Here is a 21,484-nt window from a genome sequence, read left to right as displayed (position 1 = left end):
TCCAATGGCTGGCAACCGATCTGCCTCAGCCTGGAAGAGCGCAATGATAATACCAACATGGGCCAGTGAAGTGACGTCCTCCACAACTAGACTGGAGAACAAAAGGACAGCAACTTGTCTGTTCCCTTTCCCCGATTCCCCAGCACTGTTCCCTCCCTCAATTCCCCAATAAAAATCTTAAAAAAAAAAAAAGATCAGGCCCTGGAAACTGAAGCTTCTGATTTCAGTAAAAAGATTACTGTTCACTTGAACTGAGGCCTACTCTAGGTCAGACACAGTTAATCTTTCAGCCCTTCTGTTTGGTAAATATTCATTATCATCATTCCTTTTTACACATGCAGAGATTGAGGCCCAAACAGATGAAATAAATTGCCCTGAAGTCAGCACCACTGTCCCTACTCTAGATGCTAATCCACACACTTCACAGTTTGCCTGGAGCCATCTATAGTGCTCGGTTCTCTTGCCATCAGGGGTGGGGTTAGGGTAGCCAGGAAGATGAAGAAGGGTTAAAAGCTGACAAACAGCATTAGAAGATTTGAATATATTTGCAAATACTCTATCCTTTTGATAACAGTCCTCATTCAGGCTCAGGTCTCTCTCGAGAGAGCTCTGAAAACTGCATTAATTTGCTTTCCATTCATCTAACAAAAAGACTCACTCAGGCACCTCGTACATGCAAAGGAACTACTGAACTGGCTACTGGAGAGCAGGTTTGAAAGAACAGAAAAGAACTCCAAGATGTCGCCCATGTCTCAGGGAGGTTCTAATACAGTACTTGCAGCCTTTCAAACCTCTCCTATGCCCATGTTACCTCCCAGTGCATCTTTTCTTCTGCCTATATTACTTTCTGCCTGTATTTAAAAAATTAGGGGATCATCTATAGTCTATTTTCTCCGAATTTTAGAAATTTGAATTTTAATCATTCATGTGAATCCCACACTATCTCTAAAATATATCCTAATGATGTCCTTGAGTTCTTGTGGGGTTTTTTTATGGTCTATTAGAATTTTTTGGGCATGTTGTTCCCTCTTCAATGCTTCAGGGGCTTTTCCTTTGCATTGACTCTGGCAACAAATGGTTTCAGGGCTTGACCATGCCCTCCTGTTCCACATCCTGCCTCCAACACCCCTGCCTGGACCTCCCAGGACCATTCACCATAAGCATCTGTCCCTGAGTTCTCACAGTAAAATATTTACATGCAAAGTACTTTCTTATCCAAATCACCACTTCTTCCCTCTTCCAGCCTCATCCTACTGGAAAGATAGTAATTAAAGTTACCTGCCTTGACTGACACCCTCAGGGGGGTCTCCACTGGCTTTCTTTTTCTGTATAGCACTCAGGCTTGGGTGTGGATTGCCAAGGTCTAGAATTTCAGGTCCCATATTTCAATTTGCCTTGCTTGTTTTGGTAAACTTAATTTTCCTAATAATTTCTCTTTACCCCTTTATTTGATCCTGCATAAAATGGCCAGATAGGACTAGGTCCCTTACCTACAAGGACCCCCACAGTACAATCATCAGTACTTATTTATTACAAGAGAAGCAAGCCTGACATGCTACTCCATCTTTGATTGCTTTCTAACTCTTGGATTCTAATAGACACTTTGATTACCTTCTAGCATTTGGATTCTAATCAAAGATCCACTGTTTTTGTTTTAACCAATACTTTCCTAGAGACATTAGGTGTTAAAATTATGACACAAAAACAAAAAATATTTCTGCCCTGAGGAGAAGGAAGTTTTCCATTACTTGGTTTACTCTCTGAAACCACCCAGGGCTGAACTGATTATCTAATTCCGTCTAGAATCACTGGAGTATTGTGCAGTTTTTTTCTTCAGTTTGATATGCTGTCATGACCCCTATTAGTACATGGACTTCTCAGTGTTGAGGACAACAAGTTAACATGAGGCTATTTCTTCTTAGGGTATCCACTCTTTGTTCATTTATTTGTTATAAAGCTCCAGGAGCACATAGAGCTCACAGGATAATGATTTTTTTTGGAAACCAATGCTCAGAAATTGATCTAGAAATTGAATGCCAGGAGTGAAGTCACAGAATAAAGTAAAAATTACATAATAGAATTATATTCACTGATTGTGTTCCTGGTTTAATCTATTTTAAAGCCCTTAACAAAAACTTTTCCTGGATTTTTTCAATTGGTTTCTGATTTGCTGTTTGGGTCATTATTAGAATGTGGAGCAAGCCTATTCTGCCATGTCTCTTCTCTTTCAATGGTACCAATTATTTTAATTTAGGATTCATACATTCAGAGTGTTAGAACTAGGTGTGGCATTTGAAGTAATTTTGTAGGCCCTTGCCATAAGAACAACGCAGTCCCACCTGGAAGTGTGGCCCTCTTGGAATAATCACACATGGTAGGTACACAGGGACAGGGGACTCCCATTAGGCAGCCGGATCTGCCAATCAGTGCTGGGGTTCAAAGACTCACATGCTTATTCCACGTTTATTAGAGGTCCTCTGCTACTACCTGAGCAATACATCTCTGGGGAGACCAAGGGTATGATGAAGAGCAGCTTGACAGGACCCTAAACCAAATTGGAACATATAACTCAACTCAATTTATATTATTCCTGGGCTTAAGCCTAAAATCTGCTCTCTAGATGACACTACTAGGCCTATTCTATCAAATCTGAAATGAAGATTTTTTATTCATACTCTAAGGTAATTTTTCTCTTAACTACAGAATATGAGTTATTACACTTATTGAAAGGATTTAGCTATGTAGCATTTATTACTAATCAATATATTTGTTACAATTCTTAAAAATGTGGCTGGATGATTCTAAATTATTTTGCAATAATTATTCTTGCTATGATCATATAAATCTCACAGTTTTAATCAGTTGTATTTTTCCCCCCCATGAACTGTAAACTCTGCTATTGTGGATAGCTAGGTCCCTGATAAGGAGGCTCTGGTTAATCTAGCAGTGTTATAAAACAGATCAGATTTCCAGTTTGCAATTAATAAAAGTATAATTAAATACATGAAGGCAAAGCAGAAGATAATTTAATCTTGCTGCTATGATTCAGAAGTCTGAATGAATATCAGGGTCATCATTGTAAACCTCAATTATAGTATTGCAGAAATGTAGGGAAATTGGTGAGTGGCATTCAAGTTGCAAGAATGCCAGAGACCAGATTTTATTGCACGTATTTGTAACATCAGGTACCACATTCACTGATTCCCCCAATTACTGATCCTAGTATAGGACCTTGTAGAGTCCCCCATAGCTAATCTTAGCTAACTAATTCCATTTTCCTAGCCTATAATAAAAACAAACAAAAAACCAAGACTGTTTCATTTTCATGGGATTATCCTATCAAAAAATGTCTCCCTAAATAAAGACCCAATCATATTTTAAATCCTATTTATGAATATATTTGGATGTATTCCTTTTGGTATAACCTGTTATAGTTTCCATTTACAGTTTATACTTTATTTTCTTTCCATACTGTACTTCATTGTTTAATAAAATATACTGATTATCACCCTCCTGTCCCATCAAACTATTGGAGCATCTTTTAAGAGGTTATTTATGATTTGGTAGCTAAACTTTTTTTTTTTAAAAAGAAAACTATCATTACATTAAAATTTTCTACAGATCTGAGAACTGTTGGTTGTTTCTAAAAAGCCCCTTTACATTGCTCAAATAAATCACAATATTTATAGGTCTTTGCAGTGTTTTAGTACGTATGTAAGGTTTTCATTAGGAATGGGAAATAAATCATATTTGCTTGCTTTCCGCACACATATATTGAAAGGGAAAGATGAGTTTTTTTTCTTTTCCTTCCAAACTTATCACTAATAGTGACTAAATGAAGATTTGGTAAGATAGGCTGAATTAACTCTAATTAACTCTAAATGATCTCATTTGTACAAATTTTAGCATATGACTTCGGGCTTCAACATAGTCATGATGTCACAAAATTATTGCTATAACTCCTGCTATCACATCTATGTTCTAGGCAAGAATAGGGCTTGAGCCAGCCCTGCCAGTAACCCATCACCAGACACACAAATAAGGAGTTTTCCTGGAAGTCCCATACAATACCTTCCATCCAAGTCCCATACAATACCTTCCATCCACATACCATTTACCTATACTGACTCACCCCAATCTGCAAGGAAGGTTGTGAAATGAAATTTTACTCTGGACACAAAATCAGATTTCTGTTCCTAAGAAAGAAGGGGTGAGAGGGAATGGGATAGGCAACTAGCATTATCTGCCTCATTTTCTTTTTTAGCATATGTTTCCTTAGATGAACTGTGAGCTCATAGAAGGCTGAAATTATGTCAAAATAATTTTTGAAATCCCAGAACCTAGCTTGTTTTTTATGTTTGTTAAAGAAGAAAATGGAAATCTTAGCTAGCTATAGGTTAGAAGATCAAAGAAAAGTGTAACAGGTGAGTAGATGGCATTAATTTATTCCATGTATATTGTCATATATTCATTTAATTGTTATTTCAACTAATATTGAGTCCCTAGTCTGAGCCAAGCCCAGTGTCAGGTGTGGGGGATAAGAAATAGTTGCTGGCTTTAAGAAGCGGATTAGGGTGAGGATGGGTAGGATAGTGAGGGCTCCAAGAAATGCAAGTGGCATCTAAAAGCTGGAAAAAATCAAGGAAGTGGGAGACATAGAGCTTCCAGATGGAACACAGCTCGCAGCTTGATTTTAGGGCTCCGGAAGTAAAGGAGCAAGTTCAGGGTAATGTGGTAAGGGGACTGAGAAGTGAGTCACTGTTTGAGAGGTTCGGAGGCTGTACGTAGTCTGGGTGAAACACACAGTGGGGAAAGAAGGAGGGAAAAAGAAAAATAGGTGGGGCTAGAAATAAAGAAAACGATAAGTTATATGCATAAGTCCATAATGTATTCCTCGCAGCACACATACCTATTTGTTGTGACAAAATGTTTCTGCCTTGGACTCCTCACGAAATGATTTCCCAACACTACGCCCTTGATGGATCTGACCCAGCCTCTTGGCTAGCCTACAGTGAAGTCGCAACTGTGTTCCATGGACCGTATCTAAGCATGGAGCAACTCTCTTCCCAGCATCTCATCTTACAGGGCGGTGTTCCCTGGTGAACTGGTTTGGGGAATGCTGGTCTAGAATATATTTCTCAAACTTGGCATTACGACTTACGAGGGATTTCCAGAGAAAGGGATATATCCCCAGGGACTGCAGATGTGAACCTGGTTTCCTTAGTGTGCTAATCCCTTGGGTTTCAGTTACTTGGGCCACCGGGGGGACCCATGGTTTAGTTGAATTAATGAGTCACCACTTCAGCAATCTTATAGTCAAATAAGTTATCCCAATGACGATTTGACTAGTAATGGCAACACTGTCATCTCTTCCTGCAAATAATTCAATTCAGTTCGTAACATACGGCTAAAAATGTACCTACACTAATTCCTATTTTCTTTGCCTATCTAGAGATGGGCCTCCAACCACTAAGCAGAGGTCATCAAAGAGAGAGGTTCGAAGATGCTATGCTGTTGGCCTTGAAGATAGGGGAAGAAGCCACAAGCCAAGAAATGCAGGTGTCATCTAGAAGCTGGAAAAGGTTTCTCCCCTAGAGCCTGCAGATAAAACACAGCCCACAGCTTGATGTCTAACCTCCAGAACAGTAAGATAACATTCTTGTTGCTTTTGACTATTAAGTTTGTGGTAACTTTTTTTATAGTTGGCAATAGGAAACTGGTTATAAATGAAAATACGTCTCTAGGTGCTGCCTCCCCCTCACCCCCGACCCCCCATTCATTCCCACTGCTTGCCACATAAGTCTCTCTTTCTTGGTATTCTCTTTTCTGAATCCTCTCGGATTTTCTTGAAAACCAAATCTGATTATGTCACAGGGCTTGAAGTGACATGAACACTCACTGATTTTTAGTTAGAAATATAACTAGAAATATAATTAGAAACCAGAAATAAGAGTTGTTTACAAATCCTGTCACTGACATTTGGTGTGATCTCAGAAAGACTTAACAGGGATGTGATTCTAGCAAAGAAAGCTTAAAACAAATTGCACTAAACACTGAGAAAGAAGGCATTAACCACATGGGGCTGAGATAGGGAAGAGATTTTCCTGAGTTTATCCAGGAACGAACAGGGGTAAATTCATGGATGGTGGCAGCCATCAGTAAGGCACACTCTGGTTTGGAAGTGGGGATTCCTCACCAGGTTTCTGGGTCCTAGTAAGTGCTTCTCCTAAATATATAGTGGACATGGTTATTCAATCACAGTAAATTTCATCCTGATTTAAATGCTGGTCACATAAAAGTTGGTTGTCATGAGTGAGTTAACTTGTTCACCTCTGGATATATGATAACATTTATGCCCTGCTGGAACCAACAGAAACTAGGTTAAGATTCTTCTCCTGGGTCTGATCCTGGATCCTGGCTTAACAATAGCTACACTCCCGCCTGCTTCACTGGCCTCTGCTTCAAGACCCCCACAAAACAGAGATGATTATCATAGCAAAAAACAAGGAGAGTTCTAAGAAGCAGGGAGAGGTCAACATTGGCAAAGGGCATGACAAGATGGGGATTAAAATTTTCCATTAGGTTTGGCAATTAAGTGGTGACTGAATTTGTTCAGTGGAGTGAAACGTTGACAACCGAATAAGAGCTTAGGAAACGTTGACATTAGGGCTGGAAAAGTATGAGAAGAGAATCTGTGCCCTAGAGAGTCATCTTTAAATAAAATTCAAGTTTTATATTTGAACCATAGAGAGCTCTTCTTGTCCCCAAAAACCTCCAAATGTTGATTAGCCAAATTTGAGTCTTAACCATCTCTCTCTCCTCAGTTAACCTCTGAGGTAGAGGAGCTAATGAACTGTGCAGTAACTAAAGGTCAAAAAACAAGAGAAAGAAACAAAAGGCCTACAAACCCCAACTCAATACAAACAAATCAGGCCCTGAGTAAGATGAGCTGTAAGAAGTTGCGTTTCAAATTTAATATCCTTGTTTTGATGATTTTTTTAAAGTGTCTGGAGAATTAAAAGGAGCATTTTATAACTGCAATGCTTTCTTGCATCTCATCCATTATCTTCACTGCACCTCCCTGCAAATTAATAGCTGTTGCTGAGTTGTGGGCATGTGTGAGCACAGGCTGGACCAGAGGCTGAATTTTGTCCAGTGGCTAGAGTAATTGCATGCCATGAAAAAAGGTGGAATAGTGAAAACAACATACATATCTCCATTTCTATTATAGATGAAAGCATTGTTTTTCCTACTTAAGTATTTGCTCAATTTAAAGGGAGGTAAGGGCGGGGGGGGGGGGCAAGGGGTTCTGAATCTGAGCCCAGCTCTTTCTAAACTTGGTTACTCACGTCTGATTCATTCGCTGTTTTTCGTCTCCTGTCTGTCACTGCCTGCTGCTGAGAAGGGGGTAGCTGAATCACTGCCACTACAGATGAAAAGCAATTCAAACCTAGTCCTTGGGATTTGAAGGGCTTTTTTTTTTTTAAGCGTCTGCGGAAAAAGCTTCCCACTTTCCAGGGGGACCATAGAGGGCAGTTTTACAAGGCTCATCCCCAGGCTATGGAAGGTTTTGTTCTTGTGAGCGTCAGCGAGGTACCGGTCATCTCACCATTTTGGCTTTCGGGCCCACATGCCTCGGAGGCCGGGGAATGTGTGGCTGGCCGAGCTGCAGCGGGGCCGTGCTGGGGGAGCCGGGGGTACAGCGTGGCCGGGTGGGCCCCAGAGGCCCCGCCGCACTCCCCGCCGCTTGAAAAGCTCCCACAATGCAGCGCTGGCGTCCCAGTTCCGTTACAATGTGTCTGCCGGCGCCGGTGAACCGGCGAGGCGCGGGCGGGGAAGCCGGGAAGCGGCGGCTGTAACCCGAGCGCCGGGCCGAGGGTGGCGCCCCCGCGCCGCTTCTGTCGCGTGCCCAGCCCGCGGCCCGGCGAAGGGGCGGAGCCGCCCGGCCGCCCGGCCCGGCCCCCAGCCCGGCCCCCACCAGAAACACCAGCCCCTAGAGCGAGCCGGCCGCCGACTCCGCTGCCCGCGCTCGTCCGGCGCCCCGCACCGCGCCCGCCGCCCGGCTCCTCGCAGAGCCTCGCTCGCCCGCCAGCCTGCGGTAGCGGCAGCGGCGGCGCTGGAAGCGGCTCCAGCCCCCGGGACAACCGCTGCCCGCGCGCTCGCGTACTCCCGCAGCCCCGCCAGGGGCGTCCTCACTCACCTAGTGCCGGCCGGGGAGGTGCGCGGAGAGGGCGCGCCGGGGAGCCGGGGCCTCCCTCCAGTGCGGCGCGCGCGGCCCACGGAACGCCGGGGAAGGCGGCTCGCGGGGCTGCGCGGCCGGGGACAGGCGCTGGGCGGCCACCGGGCTCCCAGCGCCGCCGCGTTCCCCAGCGCCCGGGCCGGCCCCACGGAGCGGCCTACGGGGGCGGCGCAGTTGCGAAACTGAGTGAGTATGAACTTTACTTCGCGGCCGCGATTTCTAGGCAGCGCCTGGGACCCCTCCCTCTTCGTCCTGAAGCCTCCGTGTTCCCCTTACCTCTCTGCACCTGGGGCTTCTTCGCAGGCTCTGCCCCCACCCCGCTCCCGCCGCGGGTTCCCGCTTTCGCCGGTTCATCTTTGCCCTGTTGTGTTCTCTTTTGCGCGGTCTCTCCGCGGCTCACACGCGTCTGCCTGAAAAGTACGAGCTTGTTCCTGGCTTCTCTGTTTCCTCCCAGTGTCCTTGGCAGGGTAGTTTAGAGGCCACTTTTGTTGAGAAGGGAAATGTATGTCTGGTTTCTCTAATTTTTTTTTTTTACCAGATGGAAATCGGATGTTCGCTTGCCGGGTGGCGGTTTGGTGGAACACTGATTTTTTTTTCCTCTGAAAAAAATTTATTGGTTTATAGGTTTTAAAATTTTGTTTGACTTAACCCTCTTCCGTTCCTATTCTTCCTTGCTGCAAACCCGTTTAGGGAGGGGAGTCCAGAAGAGGGGAGTTTCAAAGTAATTACGTTTTGCAAACTAGAAACTTTGAGAGGGTGAATCGCAGAAAACTTAAGATTCAACCTTAAGGGACGTGAGCTTTGAACGTGAGTCCTTGGTGCGGCACTGGGTCTTAGAAGCCAAGTGCCTGGGCTTGTAATCGAGTGTTGCGTTGTTATTTTAGCATCACAGAGCCGCCTGGTGTTGCTAAACCACTACTTTCTCAGCATCAGATGGCATCTTGAGCAGTGTGCAATATCAGATGTAATTGCGGGTCAGTATTGCCCCTAATCTTTAGGGATTTAGAAGGTCAGTACTTCTGCAGGGCACGTTCCATAGCTAACTTGAACCCGGCAGGTTAGCCCTGTCAGTGTACATCAAAGCATTGCATTAAAAAAAATTACTCCAGCCTGCTGACGGCGGCGAGGAAGAACATTTATGGATTTTCCGGTATAATGTGGCTCAGCAGTTCTTCATTAGATCTGCTGTGTCCCCAGGAAGCACCTTTACATGTGTATATATCTCTGCTTTTCTGTCATTGGATTAACTACTCATTCTGATAGGAGACCCCAGGTAGTTTTTGTTTTGGGGGTGTTGTGGTGTTTTTTTTTTAAATTCTTTCAGTTTTGTGTTGCCAAGAGTTTTTGATCATGTTATGAAGGAACAGAAAATAGGAAGCTTTCTTCATGGATTTTCCGCATCCTGTCCTTTGCCTGGTTGAGGCACTGGTGACTGCCAGCTAACCCTCTGCAGGGAGAGGTGCGGGGTGGACCCAAGAGTCAGGATGCAGGACACAGCACTAGCATTTTTGAGAGTGGTTTGTGTATTTATCTTTTAGCAGGAGTATTAATAGTACTTTTAATTTTCTTTATTTCGATGGGGAACTCTCCCCAAACCATAAGCATTATGTGACTATACCCCACTTTAAGAAGACTGAATATAATTTGATGATGATTCTTTTGAAGGATCAGATCCAACCAAATGTAATCTGTAATGTAGATGACAACACCTTTCAAAAATCTCCCCCTTTCTCATTTTCTGTCCTTTTAAGGGTCTCAAGCTAGTACTTTTAATAATAGACACAATTGGCAGTAATGCACTGAGTTCTTTCTAGGTTCATTGATCAAGCCTAATGTCTGGGTTTCAGTAGCTGAGAGGAACATCAGAGGAGCCCAGAGAGAGAGCAAATCATGGGACTGTGCAGATAGGAACGGCATTTCAGTTTGCTGAAGTGTCAACATGCTGCAGGGAAAAGCAGTTAAAAAGAAGAGAGAATGTTTAACTTATTTTTATGGTGAATGTTTACTGAATTTGGCATTTGGTTGAGATATCAAGGGAGTGCAGATTTTAAATTCTATGCAGCTGTGTTATTTCTTTGCCTAATTTATATTTTTAAGGTTTTGATTTTTTAATGTGGATCTTAATACTTGGTTTTTGTAAAAGCCTTTTGTACTGGGTGGCTTGCATTAATTTTTTACTTGAATGCCTTGGTCATTTTGAGAAATGATTAGTTTTTCAGAGTTCTTACTCATTAATTGATCTGTCTTATGGTGATGTATGTAATGACTTGAAAGTAAAAATATTTGCTGCTGGATATTGTTGCTCTTTTCATTAAGGTTGATTCCTGGCATAATGGCTTTGCTCATTTATTGTAAAACATTAAGGTCCTAGATATCTTGCTAGTATTCAAACATTGCAAAACTCTTTGCAGGTAGAAGTGGAGTGGGGATGGGAGTGGGATAGAAAAACATTATGCATTAAATCTGAGGATTTGGATTTAAAAAATAAGGTATCACCTGTTTTACTTTCCTTGCATGCTAGCTTGGTCCAACCCTAAATAGTCTTCAAAATTCAAAGTGTAGAGATAGTTTCCAAGAACTCTGTATAGTGGGAAGAATGCTTACCCTACAGCCAGCCAGACTTGGGGAGCAGGTGTGACTGCCACTGTGAGCTAACTGAGCCTGGCCATGCTACTTCAACCTCTGTGATCTACAGTTTTCTTTCTGTAAAATGGGGGTACTGCTACTAAAAGGGATGCTAGGATAGGTAGAGCACCTAATATAGTGCCTGGCACATCTTCGTCAATAAATGGCAGCATCTGAGACCTTTCCTGAACTGAGCTCTTGATTACCCAACCTTTCAGATTGTGTCTCCTGTTTTTCATCTCATTCATTCAAAGAGTGGCTCAGGCCAGCAGACTGGAGTTACCCTTCACTCTCTCTTTTGTTCTAATCCCCCTACCCAAGCAGTTTGCCACAAAGTCCTGTCCACTTTTCTGGCAAAATCTCTTTCAAACCTGGCTGATTTTTAGTCTCTATTATGCTACTACCATCCTAGTTCAAGCCACCATTATCTTTTCCTATTGCAGAGGCCACCTGCACACACTATGCACCCTCTGCAGTCCCTTTTCCCACCTGCAGCCTGAAAAAGAAGTCACTGGCTGTTCAAAGTCTTCAAATCTCTTAGGAAGCACATTTATTCTTGGAATAAAATATAAGATCCTCAGCAAGCCTGCAAGGTACTGTGTGACTTGACCCCTGACCTCATCTTCGTCCCTTGTCAGCCACATTGGCAGTTCTCCAGCAGACTCACCTCAGGGCCTTTGCTCCTGCTGTTTGTCTCTTGATTTTAGGACCATCTCATTACTGGTTCATATATCCTCTTTATCAAGTCTTCTCTGAGAAGGCCACCCCTAGCGTCATATAACTTAGAACCCCTTTATTTTCTCCCTCATGGCACAGTCATCTTTTCTTAATATTTACCTCAATTTATAATTATATATTATTTAATTGTTTAATGTCTTTCTCTTGACCTTGAGAGCAGGAATAATGCCTGGTTTATTCATGTCTATACAAAGTGCATGGTATACAAATAGTTAATGTTATAATGAATGAGATAATAATATCAATTTTGTATTTTATCTTGACTGACTTCTTTATCACCGTTAACTCTACTTTTCATAACATAAAAGCCAGACTGGCACTCTCAAGTGTTCCTTCTTGGCTGGTTTTATGTATACTATGAAACAACCTTTGCAGATACCAAGTAAAATTAATGTATTTGGGATCTGTGGAAAATTCATAGTAATAAATTGACACACCTTTTAATTAGTGTTACACTTGTGATTTTCTGTTGTACATAATGCTTTTTCTAAGTACCTCATTAATTATGCTTTTTTCATCAACACAGGATTACTGAAAGAAAAAATCTTACTGTCATGATTTCACACATGTCATGTGATATAACACGTTAGTCCGCAGCTATTGATTGTTCAGTGCTAGATTTCCAAGGAAGGTAGGGGAAACTGTAGTAGAAAAATGAGAGTTACAGTGCTAAGGGTTTTACTGCTGTCCAGCTGTTGATGTGACTTGCATCAATAACTAGATATCTTTGACCATTTAGTTTTAAGGTAAAGGAATACTGTAATTGTTTAAAAATGGGAGCCACCTAGAGGTCTGGAAGTTCTTTTTTCCTTTCTCACTAAAGCATTCCTTGTTACAGCCAAAAAGTCTCATGACTTTCCAAGGCCAAGGAAGGTTTATTAAAGCTTTGAGTAGTTTTGTCATGTGGTTGCCCTTTACACAGCACAGCATTTGATGCACTGTAACTCTGAAGTACTTATGTCTTTATTATTAATGTTTCCAGTCTCTGCTTCTTACATACTCACCCACATTTTCTTTTGACTTGTTTTTTACGACTTTAGTTTCCCTTCAGAATTTTATCTGACATCCTTAGAATAGTCTTTTATAATTTTGTATCTTGCAAGCATTAAGTATACAGGGAACTTGGCAGTTGATTCTGGTTCTTTCAGGATGTATTTGTTTGCACTCAACCTCTGGGTTCCCCCAAAAGTTAGACCTCTGAGTGGTCTGGACCCTGAGTTTTTGCCAGCCAGAAGCTAGATGCCCTTGGGTTGGGAGAGCAGGGAGAATTAAAGCAGCATTTTAAAGTTCCTGTTTATGTACAGAGCTCTGGGCAAAGTGCTCTCACAAAAGAGGTGTGAGTAGTTCACCTGGTGAAAATCATTAAAAGGAAACTTGAACGGTTCATACATTTCCTCCTTCACTCAAAGAAATCATTCCTGTTATACCGTCATTTCCGCACCCTGTATTTTCTAGTCAAGAAGGCATAACAATAAAGATGTTCTCTTTAGCCAGACTCTTTACATTACCTTGGTGCTTATTTAAACCTGATTTTACTTGTATAAAAAAATTAGGAGAGGGGCCAGAGAGGGGCACACCAAGTGATTAGCCTTTGTGGTAGGCCTCTGTGCCCGCAGGACATTTGCATCACAAGTAGCCACCCCTGTGGAGAAGAAGAAAGTCATGGTTAGGAGCCCTTGTTGTTTTTTCCCTCAGGTATGTGTGCTTACTGGTTACTTTGGGTGACCTTGAACGAGTTGCCTGGAGCTTTTTAGCACCAATAATATTTATTACCTACTTATTTCACAGCCTTGCTATAGGATTTAGAAGACTAATTATTGGCAATTTTTTTTTGTCACCTTCAAGTATATCTCAAAGCTCATTCCAGTTAACTCCAGTGCTGTCCAAGTTTTATGCATTAAGAAAAATATTTTGTGAGAGAAATTTGACCTCCAACTATGCCCGGAATCAAAGTCTCGCCTTACCACCGTCACACGGAACCAAAAGACCAGGATATAACCAGAACTTCAACACCAGAACCCTTTAGAAGCCAAGGGTCCATTGTCCAGGGAGATCCCACATTAACGCCCTTTTACCATAAATGGCCAAGTTCCAAGGTCCTCCGATTAAAACTTGCCCCACCAGCACTTCTCCATACCTGTTCCCCCTAAACCGCTTAAAACCCTTAAATCTAGTTCAACGAGCAAGAGGAATTTGAGGTACCATTGGATCTCCCATCTTCTTGGTCCAACTTAGGAGTTTGTTCATATGTACATTGTGCTTTTAGTGTCCTATTTAAGAAATTTTTGTCTAACCCAAAGTCACAAAGATTTTCCCCTAGTTTTCTTCTAGAAGTTTTATAATCTTAGGCTTTACATTTAAGTGTATGATCCATTTTAAGTTGATTTTTTTAACATAGACTTTATTTTTTAGGGCAATTTTAGATTCACAGCAAAATTGAGCAAAAAGTACAGATTTCCCATATACTTCCTGCCCTCACACATGCACAGCCTCCTCCATTATCAGCATCCCCAGCAGAGTGGGACATTTGCAGATTGAACCTACATTGACATATCATTATCACCCAGAGTCTATACTTTACATTAGAGCCCATTCTTGGTGTTGTACGTTCTCTGTGTTTGGACAAATGTATAATGACATGTATCCACCTTATAGCATCGTACAGCGTAGTTGCACTGCCCTAAAAACCCTCTGTGCTCTGCCTATTTATCCCTCCCTCTCTCCTCATCCCTGGCAACCACAATCTTTTTACTGTCTCCATAGTCTGTAACATTTCCTGAATGTCATATAGTTGAAATCATATAATATGTAGCCTTTTCATATTGGCTGTTTTACCTAGTAATATGCATTTATGTTTCCTCCTTGACTTTTCATGGCTTTCTTGAAATAGCTTGTTTTCAGCCCTGAATAATATTCCATTGTCTGTGTGTACCACAGTTTATCCAATCACCTACTGAAGGACATCTTGGTTGCTTCCAAATTTTGGCAATTATGAATAAAGGGGCAGTAAGAATCCATGTGCAGATTTTTGAGTGGACATAAGATTTCAACTTCTTTGGGTAAATACCGACGAGCACAATTGTTGGATTGTACAGTAAGAGTATGTTTAGTTTTGTGAGAGACTGCCAAACTGTCTTCCAAAGTGACTGTAACATTTTGCATCCCCACCAGCAATGAATGAGAGTTCCTGTTGCTCCACAGTCTTACCAGGATTTGGTGGTGTCAGTGTTTTGGATTTTGGCTATGCTAATAAGTGTGTGATGGTATCTCGTTGTTGTTTTAATTTGCGTTTCCCTGATGACCTACCAACTTATTTGCCATCTCTATATTTTTGGCAAGGTATCTATTAAGATGTTTGGCCCATTGAGTTAATTTTGTATATTAGGTAAGTTATGGATTGAAGTTCATTTTCTGCATATGAAAATTTAATTGTTCCAGCATTATTTGTTAAAAAGAAGTATTCTTTCTCCACTGAATTGCCTTTGCATCTTTGTCAAAATTCACTTGTCTGTTATATATCTTTTTATTGTATCACTGAAAGAAAAGCAGCTAAACCAAATACTTGATAATGAATGTGTTTTTGTCACATTTATTAAAATGTCTAGTTTCCTCACTGTAGCCTTCATGGAAACCTTTTTTTACTCAAACATTCCTTCTCCTTTTCCTTTTTTTTTTATTTGCTATAATAATAAAGTCTGGTGATCGAGATATATACACTTATCTCTTTAAATTTTACTTATTCTTTCCTGTTAATGACAGTTATTTCACTGTTTTCTGTCTTTGAAAATCTCACAACCTAGATCACGCCCTTCATTTTAATTTTTCTAGTCTTGATGATCTCTCTATTACATTCTATTCAGTAATGGATTACTGTATTTATTGGAAAGACTGCCCACTTCAGTTAAAAGCCTAGATGGACCTGGGTAGCCTTGGAGAAGTTAATGAGCTCACCCAGCCTCAAGTTTCCTGATCTTTAAACGGGGCTACGAATTTAACACTCAGGGTTGTTTCAGAATGAAAGATGTTTACATGTGTCCATATATGGGAGTGAATGTATATGCAGCGTCTCAGTGAAGGGTTGGTGCCTGTTCCTCTGACCCAACTCCAGTGAGTTCTGTATATACGCCTTCTGTCTGAACTGGCAGTCTGAACAGGCCTCAATGTTATTTGGAGCGGACAGGTACTAACCCCTCCACAGCCTGTCCAGGCTGAAGGTCTGAGGAGCACATGAGTTAGAGAGAACACTGCCAGTATAGATCATCCAAGGGTGGGAGAACGTTTGCTAGTTACCAAGGAAGATGCCCTTATCCCCCACAGTCCAGAGTCGGCTATCTCCAAGGCCTTTCTTCATCGCTAATCCTTTCTCCTTGTTGAATTTCAATCTCACCTCCCTCAGTCTGGAAAGAATATGCTCAAGTCTCGTTTGACACTGCTGCTGCTTCTAGCTGTCTCCTTTACCAGCCATATTTTTATGGGAGTTGTCTGCTTAATGCTTCTACTACATCACCTGCCAGCTCACGCCCCAGCCAGGTACCATTTCTTAGACACAATCCTTACCACAGGCAGCAATATCTTAATTGCCAAAATCAATGGAAACTTTTCACTCCTAATATACCCAAAGCTTTTTGTAGCATTCTTACACTGTTGGGCATCTCTCTCTGTCTTAAAACTTCTCCTTCTTGACTTCCTTGTCATCACTTTGTTCATTTGTTCATCACTTTGTTTCTTTGTTCATTCATTCATTCAAAAATGAACTACATGCCCTTCCATGCATGGGGCTGTAGCAGAGAACAAAACACACAAAATTCCTGCTCTCATGGAAAGTGCACTCTACTGTGGGGAGTTAGATTAATAAATAAATGAGTAATTTTACATTTTTTATATGATGATAAATACTTTGGAGGGAAAAAAATGAAGCAAGGTGGAAGAACTAAAAATGCTGTGGGTGGGAGTGCTATTTGATATTGTTATTTGATATTGGATGGGCAGGAAGTCCTCATTCATGAGAGCACAGTTGAATAGAGACCTTAATGAAGCGAGGGAGCCAACTCTCTGACTGTCTGGAGGAAGACCACCCCAGATGGAGGAGACAGTAAGTGCAGAGGCCCTGGAACAGGTGCATACAGGTATGCCCACATCATAGCAGTCAGATCAGTGAGGTCAGGGGGCGTTAGGGGGAAATAGCAGGAGATGACGCAGAAGACTTAGTGGAAGCCCATATATACTAGGGCCCTACTGGTTGTGACAAAGATCTTAGTTGTTGCTCTTTTTTTTTTTTTAAAGGTTTTATTGGGGAATTGGGTAAGGAGAACAGCCAAGTTGTTGTCCTGCAGTCTTAGTTGTGGAGGGCACAGCTAGCTCAGCTGCAAGTCCAGTTGCCATCCCGCCGTTGGCAGCTCACAGCTGCTCTGCTCGAGGTGCCGTGTTCAATCTTAGTTGCAGGTGGGCATAGCCCACCGTCTCATGCGGGAGTCGAACCAGCAGCCTCATTGTTAAGAGCACGTGCTCTCACCAGTTGAGCCATCCTGCCACCTGTTGGCATCTCAGCTCGGGCGCAGCTCACGGGCCCATGTGGGAATCGAACCGGCGACCCTGTTGCTCAGAGCTTGTGCTCTTAACCAACTCTTGGTTGTTACTCTTGAGTGAGAAGTCAGTTGCAGGTCTTGAACAGAGAAATAAATGAATTGGAGAGTAGCATGGGTTAGGCAAGAGCACGAATCTCTGGAGCTGACTGCCTGGGTTAAAATCCCAGCCCTACACTTACTGACTCTGTGACCATGGAGTAATTCTGTAACTTCTCTCTGCTTCACCAGTAAAATGGGAATAGGAATGATACCTGTTTCATAGTGTTGCTGTAAGGATTGAATGGATTAATATTTGTAAAGAACAGAGCATGGCAGATAATAAGTATTATAAGAGTGCTTTTTAATAAAATTAGTAAAATTGAAAAGACTCACTTTATTGCCCTGTGGAAAGGGCTTGTTATGGGGAATTAGCAATAGAAGCAGGAAGCCAAGAAATGGAAACAACCTAAGTGTCTATCAGTGGATGAATGGATAAGGAAAATGTGGAATATATATACAATGGGATATTCAGCCAGAAAAAAGAAGGAAGTCCTGCCATTTAAAACAACATGGATGGACCTTGAGGGCATTATACTAAGTGAAATAAGTCTGACAGAGAAAGACAAATACCATATGATCTCATATGTACAATCTTGAAAAAGAAAGAAAAAAAAACCCCAGCCAAACTCATAGATACAGAGAATAGATTGATGGTTGCCAGAGGTGAGGGTGGGGTGGAGGGGTGTGGGTGAAATAGGTAAAGGGGGTCAAATGGTACATTGTTCCGGTTTTAAGATAAGTAAGTCCTGGGATGTAATGTACAGCATAGTGATTTATTCAGCATGGCGACTTAGTAAAGAGAAGAGAGAGAAAAAAGACGAGAAGCAGGAAGACCAGTGAGGAGATGACTTCAGTAATTCCCCCAAGGGATGGCTTAGATGAGGTGCTAGTGGTGGAGGTGGGGAGGAGGGTCACTGGGGGGTTGTAGTTTGGAAATGGGGATGGCCTGTTGGCCAGAGGATTAGATCTGTTTTTCCTTTCGTCTCTCTCTGATCTTTCTAAGACTTCTTTGCTGCCTCCTTCTCTCCCCTTTGACCAGGGATTCTCAAACAGGGGGTACTATTTGGAAATATGGAGGGCATTTTGGGTTGTCACAGGGACTAAGTTGTGGGTATTTCGAGTGTTCAGTGGGCAGGGGCTGGGCCAGGAGTGCTCAGCATCCTTCGTGGTGAAGACTTGTCCCTTGCAGTTTGCTGTAGCATCCTGGTTGAGAAATGCTGCTTTAGACCTTCTTTCTACCTCCCTCCCCACCCAGGCCCAGGATTTCTTAACCTGCAGTCCTGTGTGGGCAGCAGGGGGCCTATAAGCTGCCTGGCACTTTTTCCACAATGTTGTTTGTTTATGTACATTTGGGGGGGGGAGGATTTTCATCAAGCTCTCAAAAGTGTCCATATCCTAAGAATGGAAGAATTCCTATTATGAGTGATTGTACCCACTTTTGGTTTTTACTGCAACCTCTATGGTGATGGACTTCAAATCTGTTCCTACAGTGCTTTATACTCAGACTTCTAGACTTTTTTCTACTGAGCCGTGCAGTCTTTGCTCAGCATCAGCATGGCTCCTGACTGCTCCCTTTCTTTCCTGCTTGGGTCTGTGGCACCGTCATCCACCTTACTCATAATCTTGGCCTTTCCTGTGCCACCTCGCCTTGACTAGATTATCTAGTCCTCTGATTTTACCTCCTGGACAGCTGAGGAAATCTTTTGTTTCCCCGTTGTTCACTATAATTTAGCATCTCCCATTTAGATTGTTGCTGCTTTATCGGGCTCCTCACCTGAGACCCATCTTTTACACGTCGCCAGATGAGCTATTTGATACACAGATCTCTGTCACTGACTTGCTAAAGTCCCCACTCTGTCACTGCCTGCAGGGCTGAGTTCAGATTCTTACAGCGCACAGACCCTCTAAAACCTGGCACGAGTCCCCGCCATGGGCTGGCTAGGTGGCGGTCCTGCCTCCCTGCTTGGCTGCCCTCCAGCTCTCGCCCCTCATTCGTCCTCCTGCACCAGGCTCTGCCAAGACTCAGGTAATAAGCTGTTTCATGCGTTGATGCTGAAATATTTAAACATGCTTTTGGTCACACAAAAAATGGTTCAACCTCTCTCTTACCTTCCAAAATACTACATAGCGCTAACACCCAGCCTACCAGTCCTTTCCTCTGAAAGAGGGCACACTCCCTCAGGAGTCCACCTTGCCTTCTTTCTGTACCACATGCATGCATATTCCTCTTCTTCCTTTGCATTGTAATTTCAGAAGCTCTCTACTTCAAACAGGTGAGCGTCTGAGAGGCTCTTCTTAAGCTCATTTGTTCACAAGTTCAAAGTGACTAAGAGGACTTGAAGCTTGCAGTCCCTTGGTGCAGTTCAAGGAGTGTAAGTCGGTTCTTTGAAGGTTTATAACCAGTTATGCCCTTGCTGCTGGATGTTCTGTAGGGCATCTTTTTTTAAAGTGTAACAGCTTTGTCTACATTAAAAATCTCCTGAGGCAGGTGGCTCCTTCATGGTCTCTTTGGAGCCCAGGGGGAGCCCCTTAGTAGCCCTTGGTGTCCAAGTTCACGCCTCACCTCTTGAACTGCAGGCGCCTCAGTGGGCCCAGCCCTGGCTGTGCTCAGCCTTTCTGTCCTAGAACAATTTCGTGACCTCCTGAACTACCATTGGGCCAAGTTTTCACCTTTGGCACTGATCATCCTGCTGTACATTCAAAATGGAAAAAACTTTTGAAGAGCTGTTTGCTCTGTTCTGGCTGATTATTACCGCTAGGTTATAATAGGCATAAGTTAGCCTTTTTCACCCTCAGCCTATTTATCCTTTGCTTTTCAGGGTTCTTTCAAATCTTCATTCCATATACAAAAAGAAAAAAAACAAGAAAAGAAAAATATTTTTCACCACTCAGCTATTTTTATAAACTTTCCTTTTGTTTCAATCATAATTGTGTATCTCTTTATTAGCATTTTAAACATGTATCATACTTTTGTAATGTCAGATATGACGAGGTTAATAATGGTTGTAAAAAACTTCAAAATATATTTTAAATACAGCAAACACATTCATCCACAGAATAACGAACATGAAGGCACCCATAGGCAGAGTTTTCAGAGTTTGGCTCTGGGGTCTGTGTTTGTTCTCATCTACACAGTTGTGACTTGAAAGCTCAGGAGTGGGGAGTCAAGATTTGTTTTGTGTCGCTTTACTGTTAGACTGTGGAAAACAGGATTCGTATTTAATTGTACGCAAACTATAAGCTCTTTGATGGCAGGAACTTTTCTCATTCTCACTGGATCCTCACGGCATGGCACTGTTATTTGTTGAATGAATTCACTCTGCTGGTTTGTATTTATACCCCCAAAGGGAACTATGTTAAACTGCTTCTAAGCATTGGGCTGTGCCAGCTAAACAAAGAGTTTGGAACATGGCTGACTAAAACATTCATATTATGTGGACGACTGAAATCTAGGTTGGTAGGAATGGAGTTGCTTGGTTTCTGAAAACCAGGATAATAAGTACATGTTCAGGCGTAAGGGTCTGTGGAGGATATGGGAGGAGTGACGTGGTCTGTAGTTTGGGGAAGCTTATTATTGAGCATCGAGAATGCAATAAGTATATAAATAATTAGATATGGCAGAATGTGCTATAATATATAATTTTATAAATATATAAAGCAGAGTATGAAGAGAGTGTGGCTAATGACTTAAAGGGTAAAAGTATTCACTACAGCAGTATTGATACTAATACACATTGGAAACATTTAAATGGCTGATAGCAGGGCACTGGTTAAGTTAAAGTATGTATGGTATAGGCACCAGATGTACTGTTATACAGCCACTGAAAATAGTTATGAAGAATTTACAGTAATTTGGATAAATGCATATGCTTTTATGTTAGACGAAATATCAGAATATAAACTTAAATATACAATGTGTGACCACAATTTTTTTTAAAAGAAAAAGCAGGCATAATGAAAGGAAAAAAAGCACCAGGAAGAAAACACACCCAAACATTGCGCCTGACTTCAAGTATATTATATATAATATGTCTTTGTATATATGTGCATCTATGTGTGCACATATAATTATACACTTCATTGAATTTTCACTCACTGACCATACCCGGGCAACAAGTGCCCAGGTTAAGAAATAGAACATTGTCCTCACTCCTACAGGCCCCCTCGTGCTCCTAACTTCTAATGGCATTTCATAGTTTTGACTGTTTTTTGTTCCTTATATAAATGGAATCACACAGCATCTACTCTTTTTTTTTTT

General features: G+C 42.0%; 2 protein-coding genes across 3 annotated transcripts in view; one reads left to right on the top strand and one right to left on the bottom strand.

Moving 5' to 3' along the window:
• LMNTD1 (lamin tail domain containing 1) overlaps window positions 1-7,929 on the bottom strand; it is a gene marked incomplete at its 3' end in the record, with an annotated part of 301,673 nt that extends 293,744 nt beyond the window's left edge. The window contains exons 1-2 of the mRNA XM_019625392.1: window positions 7,610-7,929; window positions 7,350-7,426 (exon numbers count right to left, since the gene is read on the bottom strand). The remainder of the gene's footprint in view (window positions 1-7,349; window positions 7,427-7,609) is intronic.
• A 260-nt stretch (window positions 7,930-8,189) lies between these two features.
• Window positions 8,190-21,484, top strand: part of RASSF8 (Ras association domain family member 8) — a 103,793-nt gene continuing 90,498 nt past the window's right edge. For both annotated transcript variants that reach the window (XM_019625403.1, XM_019625400.1), the window contains exon 1: window positions 8,190-8,425. The gene's annotated coding sequence lies outside the window, so the exon portion shown is untranslated. The remainder of the gene's footprint in view (window positions 8,426-21,484) is intronic.

This window comes from Hipposideros armiger, unplaced genomic scaffold, assembly GCF_001890085.2.
Source record: "Hipposideros armiger isolate ML-2016 unplaced genomic scaffold, ASM189008v1 scaffold_624, whole genome shotgun sequence".
NCBI classification, from domain to species: domain Eukaryota; kingdom Metazoa; phylum Chordata; class Mammalia; order Chiroptera; family Hipposideridae; genus Hipposideros; species Hipposideros armiger.
The sequence above is the reverse complement of the archived record's forward strand: the minus strand, read 5'-3'. Positions and strand labels throughout refer to the sequence as shown.